Source organism: Sciurus carolinensis, chromosome 9, assembly GCF_902686445.1.
Source record: "Sciurus carolinensis chromosome 9, mSciCar1.2, whole genome shotgun sequence".
NCBI classification, from domain to species: Eukaryota; Metazoa; Chordata; class Mammalia; order Rodentia; family Sciuridae; genus Sciurus; species Sciurus carolinensis.
The window spans coordinates 75,835,405-75,849,635 of NC_062221.1; positions in this window are offsets into that span (position 1 = coordinate 75,835,405).

Genomic DNA, 14,231 nt, shown 5'->3' on the forward strand with positions numbered 1-14,231 from the left:
TTGTGATACTTAGAAGAAACATGTTTACTGATATTTATAAAGTTTCTATAGAATAATGAACATTTAAAACTTCTGTAACTGTCTGACTAAGACTTGTTTGAAGTTTTCAGGGTGTCTTCAATTGCCATTTAAAACTTTGGAGTGGTTATTGATCAGCTCAATTTTCTAATTTTTGTGACAGCTTTGGTAATTATTTAATCATTATAACCAATTATCCCCAAAACTTAGGGGTGAAAAAACAACCATTTTTTATCTTCACAGATTCTGTGGGTCAGGAATGCAGATAGAATTATTGTGAGATGGCTTGTCCCTGAGTGATGATGCTCAGGTTGGAAAAAGAGATTAGGGGCTGAAGTCAGCAGAAGGGACATTTATTCACATCTAACAGTTGATGCCAGCTTTTGGTAATGCCTGTGTTCTCTTCCCTGAAGGCCTTTCCATCTGGACTCTCCATGTCATCTCCCTGTGTCAGCTAGCTTGGGTTTCCAACATAATGGTATCTTTCCCAGAGTGACAGAAAGACCTATGAAGGAAATCTCATGACTGCAGATAGCCATGCATCTACACAGGGCCAAAGACAGGGGAAATAGACTTTTCTCTGCTGGGGGGAGTTTCATGATTCTGGAAGCACATATGGACATTCATGGAAAATACAAGTTGTCCCAATAATTTATATAATGTTTCAATTAGTCCATTTTGTTTTTAAGTTCATTAAGGAGTAGTTGATTGTGCCATTCTATTTCTTCATTACTGTTTTGTCTTTTGATAAGTTTTCATTCTGTATTTTGTTTAATTGAAAATATGGCCTTTATCTTTTAATCACTTATTTATTTTTTTAATCATTCTTATCAGATGATTATCTAATAGCCTTAAAAGAACTAGCTTTAGATTTGAGATTTTAGATTTGAGTCATATTCATTACTATATTTTCCTTTGGTTTCCTGATATCTGTCTGTTTCTTAATAATTGCCTCATTTATTTCTTGGTTTGTTCCTACATTTCCAACGAACCAGTAGAATTCATGACTCATTTTAATTCATTGTTTTTCTTTTTTTATAAGCATGTTTAACACTATGCATTTTCCTCTGAGTTCTGCTTTAGTTGTGTCCCCACAAGATTTTATATGCAACGATGTCATTGTCACCCAGTTCTAAGTATCTCATAATTTTCTTGATCCTGGTTTAGCTCAAGGGCAATTTAATAGCAAACTTTTTTAAATTTCAAGATTAAATAGGCAATATATTTGGTTATTTTTATTATTGACTTTCTTATTTTATACATTTTTTATTTATAGATGGACATAATACTTTTTTATTCATTTATTTTTTGTTATCTTATTGTATTTTCTTCTTCTTTTTTTTAATGTGGTGCTGAGGATCAAACCCAATGCCTCACATGTGCTAGGCATGCTCTCTACCACTGAGCTACAATCCCAACCCTTATTAATGACTTTCTAATGTTATTACAACATGACTCAAGAACATTGTCTCATATAGGTTCATTGGAACTAGTTGAACCTTTTCTGGAAAATTGATGCAAACATCTTTCTTAAGTATTCCATATAGCTGAAAAGAATCTGATTTTATTCTGTGCTCTCCACTTTAATGAGACTTTAGAAATATTCAGAGATAATCCAAGATCTCTGATTCTCCAGCAAAGCTGGTCTGCATGAATCTGTTCTGCAAAGGGGGAGTGGAGGCAAAAGAGCGAACTGAATATGCTCCCCTAGAGTTTCATTACATCAATAGTTCAAGGAACTCTTCCATAATAAGTCTCTGATGCAGGTATTTCACCTATGAGCCTCTTTTTCATTCATTTGGCATCTCCAGGGTTGTCCACTGGGGAGGGAGTCAGTAGTCTCTGTTTATTCTTCCCAGTGTCACTATTCACAGTTGTTTAAGTTAAATTGCCCAGTTTATCTTGGAAGACTCTTGAACTACAAATGACATAAACATCAGGCATACTAAATGCTTACTGTGTGAAGGAAGAAAGTGTGAATATCTGTGTTTGATACAGATCATAAGAAGAGAAGGAAAAGGTGCAGTTAATCTTTTGAGAAAAGCCTGAGACTAGGAATGCTGTCATAATAGATGTACACAAGTTAATCTGGGACACAGACTAGTCATTGCCATGTGTTTTTCTTTCCAAATACAGAATTGAGGAATGGTGCCTTTTCTTCACAGAAATAGAGAATTGATGAGGGCTTCTGACCTGTGATTACACACTATAGCAGTAATTTAAGAAAAGTGAGCTGGAGTTTAGGGGCAAAGATAAGGGTGAGAGAAAGCCAGGGAGAACACTTAAAGAGTATTGATGGAAGGATTTGAAATGACAGTAGGAGAAACAGGAAGGACTGAGATGAAATATCTCACAAAAGAAGGTAGGCAAGCAATATGTGTGAGTGTGTGTGTATGTACGGTGCTGGGGATTAAACCCAGGTATTCAAGCATAGACAAGTACTCTACCACAGATCTACAAGGGACTTGCACACTGAACCTCTAGGACAAGGGAAATCAGAGGAGTCAGAAATGATTCCAAAATACTGTGTATAGTAAAAATTAGATTTGAGGAAATTACAAGTCTACTTTCTTACATGATTTTGAGGTGTGATTAACAAAACCATAGGCAGATGCTCAGAAGGAGCCTAGAGAAGCAGAAGTGAGAACTCACTGAAAGCTCCATGTCCTCAACACCTGGGAAATGTTGACCTTGCCTTCTGCTATTCTGCTAGAGCACTGAATGTTTCCAAAAGGCCTTGACCTCTAGTGCACATTTCCACATCTAATGTCTTCTCAGAAAAATATTTTCATGGAAGTAAATCCCAGTATCATCAGGTTGACTATGTCAGTCTGGTTTTCCAATCTCCACTGGGTTTCTGGAAAGAGGAGTGCCTTTTTTATGTCTCAAGGGCCAATACAGTCTGGTTTTCTTTATATTTCTACAACCAATTGAGCATCTGCAATTGGAAAATCCAAAATACTCCAAATATGAAATATGTTCAGTACCAAAATGATGATACAAATGAAAAATCTTACACCTGACCTCACATGACAAATTGCAGTCGAAATGCAGGAGCACTACAACTATTGTAACAATCACCTTCAGGCTATGTGTATAAGTTATATATAACACAAATGAATTTCTTGTTTAGACTTGGGTCCTGTGCCCAAGATATCTCATTATATACATGGGAATTTTTCAAAATTCAAAAGAATATAAAATCCCAGATTTTTCTGGATCATGCACTTCAGATAAAAGATATTCAATCTGTACCTCTACTCAAGTTGCAACCATTCTATTGGAAATTCTGACTCCTTAATTTTCTGCAGACTAACATTTAATTCTTTCATCCTGAGTGTGAGTGGACAAGCTAAATCAAGGGCATAGACCAGGTGTGTTATAACCTTCATGTCTCAGAAAAGATTAATGTCATCTCCCTTCCATCTCCTGAATCTCCAAAATTATTTTAGATTTTTCCATGTAGAAAGGAGAAAAATTAAAACAGATGTGCTGTATACTTTTCTGGTTGGTGTGCAAGGATCCTAAACTATTTCAGACCCAGGATCTTTGTGCATTAAAATCCTGAGAAGTGGAGTGCAAGGGCGGTCCATCTCCCTCTCTGCCTATCTGCCCCTCTCATGGGCTTGTCTTTCTGCTCTCCCAGGAAGAACCTGTCTCCAGCAGGCCACTTCCTCAGTGACAGCTTTCAGGCCTCCAGATGCATCTGTCCTTGGCTGTAACCCTCTGTCTGCAGCCTACAGGATGCTTCAGCAATTCCAGCCCAGGGGCTTACATCCCTGCTCTGGCAGTGAGTTGGGAGGGCATTTGATTCACCTCTTCTTTCTTTCTTGTTTTGTTTGTATTTTTGTTGTTGTTGTCCAATTTACACATTCTAGAGCTGTCATGCTGGACCTCCCCACCTCCCAACAGCTGTCAGACCCCCCTACAAGGAGACAGTCAGAGCAAACAAGAAACAAACAATGTACGAAGAGAAATTTCAAAGTGTATTCAGAGAAACGTGTTACTTCAAAGGCAGGAGCAAGGTCCCCCTGGAGCTCATTACTGTAGTCAGTGAGATAAGGCGGGGAGGGAGCTGCTCAGTTGCCTCCCAGGAGATGGAGAAAATGGAAGGGAGAAAGAAAGCTCACAAGAATGCCGTTTAGATATATTTTTTTAAACTCTCAACTCTATATATCCATCATAGTTAAAGAAATAAGCAATGCCCCTTCTGTGTACCCAGAGATGTTCTCTTCTCCTGATATCCTGCTGACACCCCAAAATCATGGAGAAGGAGTCTTTTCCATTATGGAACCAGCCCAGCTATAGGGAGAAGAGGGGAGAGTGGCAGAGGTAGAGACTGCATTCTGCTGAACAGCACAGTCAAGGTGATGGGGTAGCAGAGAGGGGAGGGGCTCCAGGGCCCTCAGCCCTGCACTTCCAGTTCCAAGTTCTCCAGGGGTAGCTGTGGGCACCTGGGGATGAAGTTGCCTTCACTTCTAGGGAGCTGCTTTTGTTTTAGTAGCAAACATTATAGTTATGAGAATACATTTAAGGCAAAAGTGACCAGGAAATGAAAATCTCTTTCAGCAATAACTGATCTTCATCATACTTTATATTGTATATACCTCTCCCATAGCTACTAAAGCTTTTTATATGCTTTTCCCTAAGAGCTTGTCTTGCTTATTAGATTGTGACATTGAAGGTCAAGGAAAAGGGTTTTTGTATTTTGCTTTTGTTTTGTTTGCTTTTACATCTTTAAACTCAGGGAGTTCAGGAAATAGAAGACACTATGGAAAATTGCTTTTGAACTTAGAATATTTTATTTCTATCCTTTTTCAAATTTATTTTCAATAGGTAGCAATAAAATTCACTCCCTTTGGTGTGTAGTTCTATATATTTTGATAAATTCCAAGTAGTATAATATCTCTTCAATCAGAACACAGAATTGTTCCATCACCTTCCCACAAACATGCCACACACACATCTACATGTGTGCACATGCACACATGCACACACACACACACACACAGACACACACTTTTACTCTTTGTCATTAAGCGCTCCCTATTCTTTACCTCTGACAATCAGTGATGTATTCCCTGGCCCTACAGTTTGCCTTTGCCAGAATGTTATATAAATGGAATGATACAGTATGTGACCTTTGAGTCTGGCTTCTTCAATTAGCATAATGCTTTTGAGATCCATCCATATTGTAGCATGCATTATTACTTTGTTCATTTTTCTTACTGCATTACATCCCTTCATATGGTTAGACTACAATTTAGTGACCCATTCTCCAGTAAAGGACATTTTGTGGTGTTCCTGGCTTGAGGTGGTTATAAAGGAAGTTGCTGTAGACATTAAACTTTAAGCTGTTTGTATGAACACAGATTTTCATTTCACTATAGGGAGAAGAGGGGAGAGTGTGGGTCAGATAAATTTTGTTGAGTGAATTAATGAATGTGTGCACTGATACGGTGGACTTTTTTTTTTCTCACTCTAATCTATTCTTAGTTTCTTTCCTCAATGCACCACTAATGAAAAAAACTAGTATTTCTGATGCCTATTTCACATCAAAATCTAGTATCTGGGGTTATTAACCTACTATTTCCACCTGAAACTTCACTTCTAATGTAAAAATGATTGGATAAGGTTTTACTTTGTATTTATAGAACTTGAGGGACATAGAGCTCTTAATTCCCATTTTTGTTCCTTTGAGCTGTGCAGATCTGACCTCCCCATGGTAAAAGGATGTGGAGGCTAGCAGGCTCAAAAGCATCTCAGCTTGCTGGAGAGAATTCAGGACCTAGAGTTTCCTTCTCTGCTGGGACTAGGTCATTTCTCCAGATTGTCGCCCTGGTGGCTTCTTATGTCCCTACTGCATTGACAAAGCAAGAATTGTCTATGATCTTCTACCTCTGTGTATTAATAGAAAGGAAGATCGTCTGGGTATATTATACCAAAGTGTATCTTTGAACTATTACTATGTATAGTGGGATTAACTTTAAATACGACAGCAATGTGCAGAGGTCTAATTTCCCTATTAATCATATACATGAGCTGTAGTAAGCAAAGCTGACTAAAGTAATTGCTACTTTTTGTTTCTTTGAATCACTTTTTTTTTAATTCTCCAAGCTGTCCTGTAAAGGTACACTTTAATGCTGTTGAATGCATCAAAATACTTTACATTGAATGCATTTTATGATATGACAGGCTAATTCGAAGTAGAATATACATCATAAATTAAATCTTACACCAGCTCCTATTGCTGACTAATCCAAGCCCTTTTTAAATTTTTTTTGCAGTCCAGAGTATTGAACCCAGGAGTGTTTTGCCACTGAACTATGTCCCCAGTGCTTTTTATTTTACTTTGAGACAGGGTCTCACTAAGTTACCCAGGCCAGCCTTGAAATTATAATTATCCTGCCTCAACCTCCCAAGTAGCAGAGATTATGAACATGCACCACCATACCTGGTTCTAAGTTCTTTTTATATCTTATTAAGACCAAACTTTAAAATGTACCATTAGGATATACCTAATGATAATAGTTTCATTTGGGTCCATCGCTGTGATCATCATTAAATCAAAGGATATATAAGAAATGTTGATACCTATACAAAGAAGACATTTTAGAAATAACATCACCATTACTTTCAAATATTTCAGTGTTTGGGGGAAAATAAAACCTATTATTGTATTAAATACAATATTGTATTATTGTATTGTATAAAACCTATTAAAGTATTTTCTCTCTCCTTCCTTCCTTCCTTCCTTCCTTCCTTCCTTCCTTCCTTCCTTCCTTCCTTCCTTCCTTTCTTTCTTAGAGCTGCATTCTAGTTCTTTTCCTTTTCTTTCTTTCTTTTTTTTTCTTTTTGTACTGGGAATGGAACCAAGGGGTACCCAACCACTGAGCCACATCCCCCAGTCATTTTTATGTTTTAGGTAGAGACAGGGTCTTGCTAAGTTGCTTAGAGCCTCACTAAATGGCTCAGTCCTTGAACTGGAGACCTTCCTACCTCAACCTCCTGAGCTACTGGAATTACAAGTATGCACCACCATGCCTGATGTTACTTGTGTACTTGATAATTGTCATTCTGACTAGAGAGAGATGGAATCTAGGTGTAGCTTTAATTTGCATTTCTCTAATTGGTGTAGATGTTGAACATTTTTTTCACATATTCGTTAGCTGATCATACTTCTTCTTATGTGAAGTGTTTGTTCTGTTCCTTTGCCCATTTATTGATTGGTCATTTTTTTGTTTGTTTGTTTGTTTGTTTGTTTGGTGTTAAGTTTTTTGAGTTCTTTATGTATCCTGGAAATCAATGCTCTATCTGAGGTGCAGGTGGCAAACATTTTCTCCCATTCTGGAGGCTTTTTGGTCATGTTCTTGATTGTTTCCTTTGCTGTGAAAGTTTTTAGTTTGATACCATCCCGCTTAATGATTCTTGATTTTACTTCTTGTGCTTTAGGAGTCTTATTGAGGAAGTCAGTTCTTGAGCCAGCATGGGGGAGAGTTGGGTTGGGTGCCATTTTCCTTGTACTTGTCTGAGCTTACATTCCAGAAAAGCCAGTCAGGTGGTGAAGGAGCCATTGCCACCTATGGCTTCCTTATGGTTGCTCTAACACATTCCTGCCTCACTTCATGCTTCACGGGGCCAAACAGGTCTGAATTTTGATCCTGTTTTTATCACCAACTGTGTCTCCATGAGTAACATCTTGAAGTCTCTCAAGATTATTAGGATTCTTGGAGCAAATGTGTGTGATTCAAATGGGTTTATAGTCCAAAAAGTTCTAAGCCCTTTTCATGTGAGTATAACAGTTATAACTTCTTATCCTCTGAACTGGCAATAGAACTAACTAGAGCCAAAGGGAAGGAGAAGAGGGGAGAAAGGGATGGGAGCAGGTTACAGGCATGTAAAGGGTGCATGATGGAGGTAGAGTTCAACAATACCACTCTAAGAAAGAAAGAAAAACAAAACACTGAGGTCTTTAATCCTGAGGGAATGTTGTCACCCATGCTATCTGCTCTAATTTAGTTAACATGCCCTTGACTGTCTCTAGGAAATGTACTGATACAAGAATCCGAATTCTTGTATTATATGCATTACTTTTCTGTTTTCTTTCTCTCTTTTACTCCCTGTGTGTTCATAAATACTTAAGCCCTTGCTTGTTCTTTGGGTGGAAGGGGAAACACTTAACATTTTCTTAATATATACAATTCATGTTCTTATTTACTGCATAAGTCCTTGTGCTATTTACTTTGAATAACTCTATGTTCTAATTTTTGGAATCTAAATTTAGGCATTTGTATTCAACAAAGAAATCCCCCTGTGGCTTAATGTCTTTAAATTGTGTATATTTATGCTCCTGCATCCATTTAGTTCCAACAAAACATACATTCATAAAATGCTTTACTGTTTACACAGTATTTTCCTATGAATTTTTATATCAAAGCCTCATGAAAACTGAGGTTCAGAAAGAGTTAATGGTTTATTCAATGTCATACAGCCAGGTAACAGTCAAATTAAAAGGTAAGTTAGACTCATTTTATACCTCTCAGTAACAAAAAAATCGATAACTTAATTATATATTAAACATATATGTAAATATATATTATTAAATATATAGTCCCTCAGATAGAGTCACATAGATGTGTTTTCTGTCCTTGACATTTCATTAGTTCTTTCAATATCTTTGTAAATTTGAATAGTAGTTTTAATTATTTTATAAATAGAAAATTTGAAACATGTTTAGTAAACTGAATATTTTATATCTCAGGAAAACTTTAAAATACTGACAATGACATTTAAACATGTAATTTTGAAGCGAGTATCTTTCTTCACAGAAATCAACATGTCTCAGTAATTTTCATTCTGCTCTTTTAAAATCATAAACAATGAAAGGGTTGATAATATATACTTTGGTCTATATGGTAAATTGATCCACATATCATATATGAGTATTCATCACCTCCTTTGTGCTGGCACTGTTCTAGGTATCTGTATATATACTACCTTTACGAAAACACAAAATGTCACAAACTCAAAATGAAATAGACTTCACTTCCTTACAAATACAATTGAAGTAGATCCAGAAAGGTTTCTGTATCACACAAAAGATAACCAATTATCTTCTACAATTTCAGATATAGAAGTACTAGCTGCATTTTTCTGTACATTCTATTAAATTATTAGCCCTACAACTCAGGTTCTCAAAATGAAATTCTTACTAACTGGGTAATTCTCACTAGTCAGGTATCTCCATTTAGGTGAGGCTTTTTTCTTTGCAATACTTGGGACAAGTGGCAGGGCCTTCCTGCCCTGTTCCAGAGCCTAACCCTGGAGACCAACAAGGCTGAGAACAGGCTTCATCCTGAAATTTAGTTCCTACTCCAGGGGAATACGCATCTCTAGAAGAAGACAAGAGGTGAAGGGAAGACGTTAGGGAAACTTTACCCAAAGGACTGAGTGAGAATATATCCTCAGAGAGAGTCTAAACCTGTCCTTAGACCTTCACTGAGTACAGCACCAGGTGTGATAGATTCCTTCCAATGACACACCTCTCATAGCCCTCCACAGCCATCATCCTTGCTGGGACTTGGACTAAGTGGAATAGAAGTAGAATCTCCATTACTCCTACCCATTGGTCTTAGTTTTTTTTTTTTTTTTTTTGGTTATAAATTCAATTATACCAAAAATCTCAAATTGAAAACAGTTTTAAATGCTGTCATAGAAACTATCAAATTAAAAATGAGTGTGTTAAGTTAAAAAAAAACAGAAAACCTGTTTCAATTTTCCCATCTTAAATTTTCTAATTGTTCTAGCTATAAAAGGATCTTTCCTGTCATTCTGGCTAAAGCCATGAACAACTGCAGGAAACAGGGTCCCAGAGACAAACATCATGTAACCCTTAGAATGTATCTGGGAGATTCTGCAGAGGCTACCTTTTTCTTCCAATCAGACATGCCTGCCCTTTTCCCCTGGCCAATGAAAGGGGATACTTTCAAAAGACTCTCCATGCTGCCAGACCGCAAATTTAAATGCATGCAGTTTATCATTTAGCTTTTCAACTGTGTTCGGGCTCCCCCTAGCCGCATGGAACCAGATTTTCCTTGCTTAAGCAGTTCAGCTGAATGCTAAACTCAAAACATTGCATAAAAGAGCAAAGATTTTTTTTATCTTCTGTCTGTCCTGTTTCCTCTTCCGAATTCACCTTTGTTACTGCAATAGGTTGCAAAGCCAGGGTGAAGCCATGGTCAGAAGAGGTATTCACCGCAGAGAACGAAAAGGCTAATATTATTGAGGGACTTGTTTTTTAGAGGTGCTTTATGAATGGTTACAAACATAACATCAGTTCCCCTTGTTGATATCTTTATCGTTTTTTTCCCTCCAAAGAGACTGGGCTGAATGTGCTCGCTTATTAAACCAACTCTGTCTCACATAACCTGTGATTACGGTGTAATGTCAACTCATCCTTATGCAACCCAGGGGTAGAGGGTGGAGGGAGTCTGACAGGAAGAGCCACATCATACACTGTGAAAACAGCTACCTGGCAGCGCAGAGAGGTCCCAAAGGCCTTCCCACACATCTAGAGTGTCTGCCAAGCAAGGGGAACCTTAAAAATGAGGAAATTAGAGATGTTTTAGCTTTTCCATTCCTTACTAAAGCCTGCAGTTACTAGTCCTGCTGAAAGACAACAGCCGATATCCCTGTGTGGCTTACAGCATCCTCAAAGCTCTGCCTTCAGGACACTGACATTTCAGTGATCCTCTCTTGTATTCTGTTGTCACACTCAGGGAATTATAAAGTGCTAAACAGATGTAGCATAATATAATGGTTAAAGTCATCCATATTGTTATATATGGAGCACTGCTGAATAGATAGAATGATTGGTGGTTTCTTTGAATGGGATTAAATGAAGCATTTTAGTCAACAAATATTAATTCACCACTTGATAGGTGTGGTGCATGGTTTTGGGAACCAGAACAACTGGAATCATTCAGTCATTTGTGGGTTATGCCCTTAAAGACTTTGCCATCCAGTGCAAAGGACAGGCTCCTCCAGTAAGGGGATGGACAGGCAAGTAATACAGACCAGGTGCTATGGGAGCACAGGTGGACAGCAGATCTTTTACCTGTGAGGCAGAGTCAGAAGAGTCATCAGGGCAATTTCATAGGATAAAGAACATTTGAAATGAAATTGAGAGAGTAGACAGGACTTTGACATGTTGGAAACTGGGATCATAGAACATCATTGGAAGAAGAAATGTCGTGAAGAAGTAAGTGGAGGTTGGAAAGTTCATGGAGACTGAATGAAGAAAGAGTGGATAGGGAACAGTGAAGGAGGATGAATGATAAAGCTAGCTCTCAATCCCAGAGGGAGAGGGACAGGGTCTTACCTGGGGCAGTGGTGCTGGCAACCATATTGGAGTGAATGGCGCATTTCAACCTGCTGTACTTGGTTAGTCTGGATAATCCTGGAGCTGCCCCAGAGGTGAGTTTACATTTACTTTGCTGCACTATATTTAATAGCTGACAACTGTACCCTTCTCTGCTTTTATACTGGTTTTCTTTTCAGGGAAGTACAGAGATCAGCTTTCTATTACTTTCTACTTCTATCATTCTCATAATCCTCTTTCCTATTCTTAGCATGACTCTATTTTATGCTGAATTATATAGTTACCCAGAGCAGTCTCATTTTCTAGATTTAGAAATGTTAAAACAAATAAATACAAACAAAACACACTCCCCAAAAGAGAAAAAGCCACAAAAACCCACTCATGGAATAAAGTTCCCATAGTGACTACCAGTATAAAAACACACATAGACAAAGGTGTTCTGGGACACAGAACTTAACCCTCAGCCATATTGGCCTCAGCCATATTCAGGTGTCACCTGAATTAACAATATGTCAAAACTCTTATGTCCTTCCACATTTTAGAAAGTACTGCAGTGCTATAGCTGTTAAGGAACATTTAGGTAATTAATGCATTTTTGCTGTCATACTGCAGCAATTTTGCCAGAAAGTATGTGAGAGAATGTAGATGGATTAAACTCATAATTGAGAGGCTATGTCAAAATAAAAACATCACTGTGCATAGTTTACCTTTTTATTTTTTCCCTAATTATTAGACAAATTTCAAACTGGGCTGTCTGTCTGGATTTGAGACAGATTAGGGTCATTTATTTACACTTAATTCCAATTAGAATATATGAGGTTGTCATTTCTCAAATAAACATGATTTAGTGTGAACATCACCATATTTCTGAAATTATAAAAATACTTTCCTCCAGACCCATTTAAACAATTCAGTGAGTGAAGCAAGTTTAAGGGTCCATTGAGACTTCTTAGACTCCTCTGGTCTCACTGCTTCATTGCAGTCCCTCCTCTCACAGGCAGCAAGTTCAGCTCTATCTTCAGGGACACTGGAAGTGTTACTACATGTTGCCAGCTCACCCTTTTTCATTTTGGAAAATGCAGAGTTAGGGCAAACCTCATAGAGAAATGCTTAATGCTTTCTAGGGTCTCTGTTCCATGATTCTGTGGCTCCGAGAGGATCCCAGACCAGACACATTGATGGGTCCTTAGGAGCAGGTGAAAGATCTCCGATGATGTCAATAAGAATTCACACAGGAAGGCCCAGTTGCAGGAGTGGACAGGGAAGAGAAATAAAAATGATGTCATTATTACCCAGACTTTTGATTTCATTTATTTTGAGAGGGGTATCAAGGATCGAACTCAGGGGCAATAGACCACTGAGCCACATTCCAAGTTGTACTTTGTATTTGATTTAGAGACAGGGTCTCACTGATTTGCTTAGCACCTCGCTTTTGCTGAGACTGGCTTTGAACTAGTGATCTTCTTGCCTCAGTCTCCCAAGCCGCTGGGATTACAGGCATGCACCACTATACCTGGCTGATTCATTTTTGTATTAAGCTTGACTGCTCCACAGATTTCTGCTGTCTTAGGTTGGCTAAGTGCTACCCATTTTGCAAACTTGTTCTCAGTAATTGCTCTGAGATATCTTGTAAGCACTCTTCCCAGAGGGTCACCCAATTCCCTACTAGAGTTTCCTTTCCTCTATATTCTTGACAGAGGAAAGCAAGTCTTATCCCACCAAGTATTTGTTAAGGGAAGGGAGGTGCAGGGCCATCAGTAAAGAGAACTCAGAAGAGGCAATCTGCAGGTACAGTAGAGGACTTAGGAGAAGGTTTGCCATGTTTTGTTTTATAGTGATGCACATTTGAATAGCTACATTTTGATTGCTACAGATTAGTGCTAGGAGATTAGCATAATGAAATTACCCAGATGCCTTTGCAGTTGTCTTCTTTCAGAGGTCTGTGTGACTGAGTTTAGAAAATGTATTGGACTAAGAAAAAAGAAGAGGGAAAATTATCATGTTTAATATCATTTCCACAGAACTTGACATAGTTTATGGAACTAAGGAATATAATGCAATTTATTTCTCCATCCCTACTGGAAAGAGAGGGTAGGGTAAGGGGGAGCAAGGATGCAAATAATGGAGCACAGTAGTTATGGAGATGATGTAACTGCTAAGGTATCAATTCCCACAGCACCTTTGCTCTCAGGGGTGGTGAAAAGGCATTCAAGTTAGTTACCTGTAAAATCCAGGTGTGATCAGAATAGTATTTTAGTGAAATTTAACTTGGGACAGTGCCTTGATAATAGATACATGAATGTATGAGAAAAGACCTTGATCACAGAGCCTGATCTGTGCTATGTGCAAAATCAGAATCTCTGGCAAAAACACCAGGGACAAATGCACGAATTGCCTTCAGTCTATTACACACATACCAATTGCTATAATATTGAAGAAAATATTCATAAATCCCTTTTCCTTCCTCTGCTTTATGCTTCATTGCATTTTCCACATTTGTGGTTTATAGATGGAATGAAGAAAAAATGTAGAAGGCAGATGGCAAGGAGCAAGAAAGTTTCCTTGAGACAGGATTGCAGGGTGGCTGAGGCAGATCTTTCTCATCGGGGCAACTGAATTAATTCTGGGTAGTCTTTTACTAGCACTGAGCCTAAGTTTTAAATTTTCTTTTATCTTCATCTGTAGAATTTCAAGTGTTTTAAATGAAAGCAGGAAAAGTGTAGAAGCAAATCCAATAGCACTGAAGGGGGAGTGTCGAAGAAAGCTGACTACATAGGTTAAATAGTTTGATGTTGCTTTGTTGAGGAGATGATGAAATTAAAAAAAAAATCAT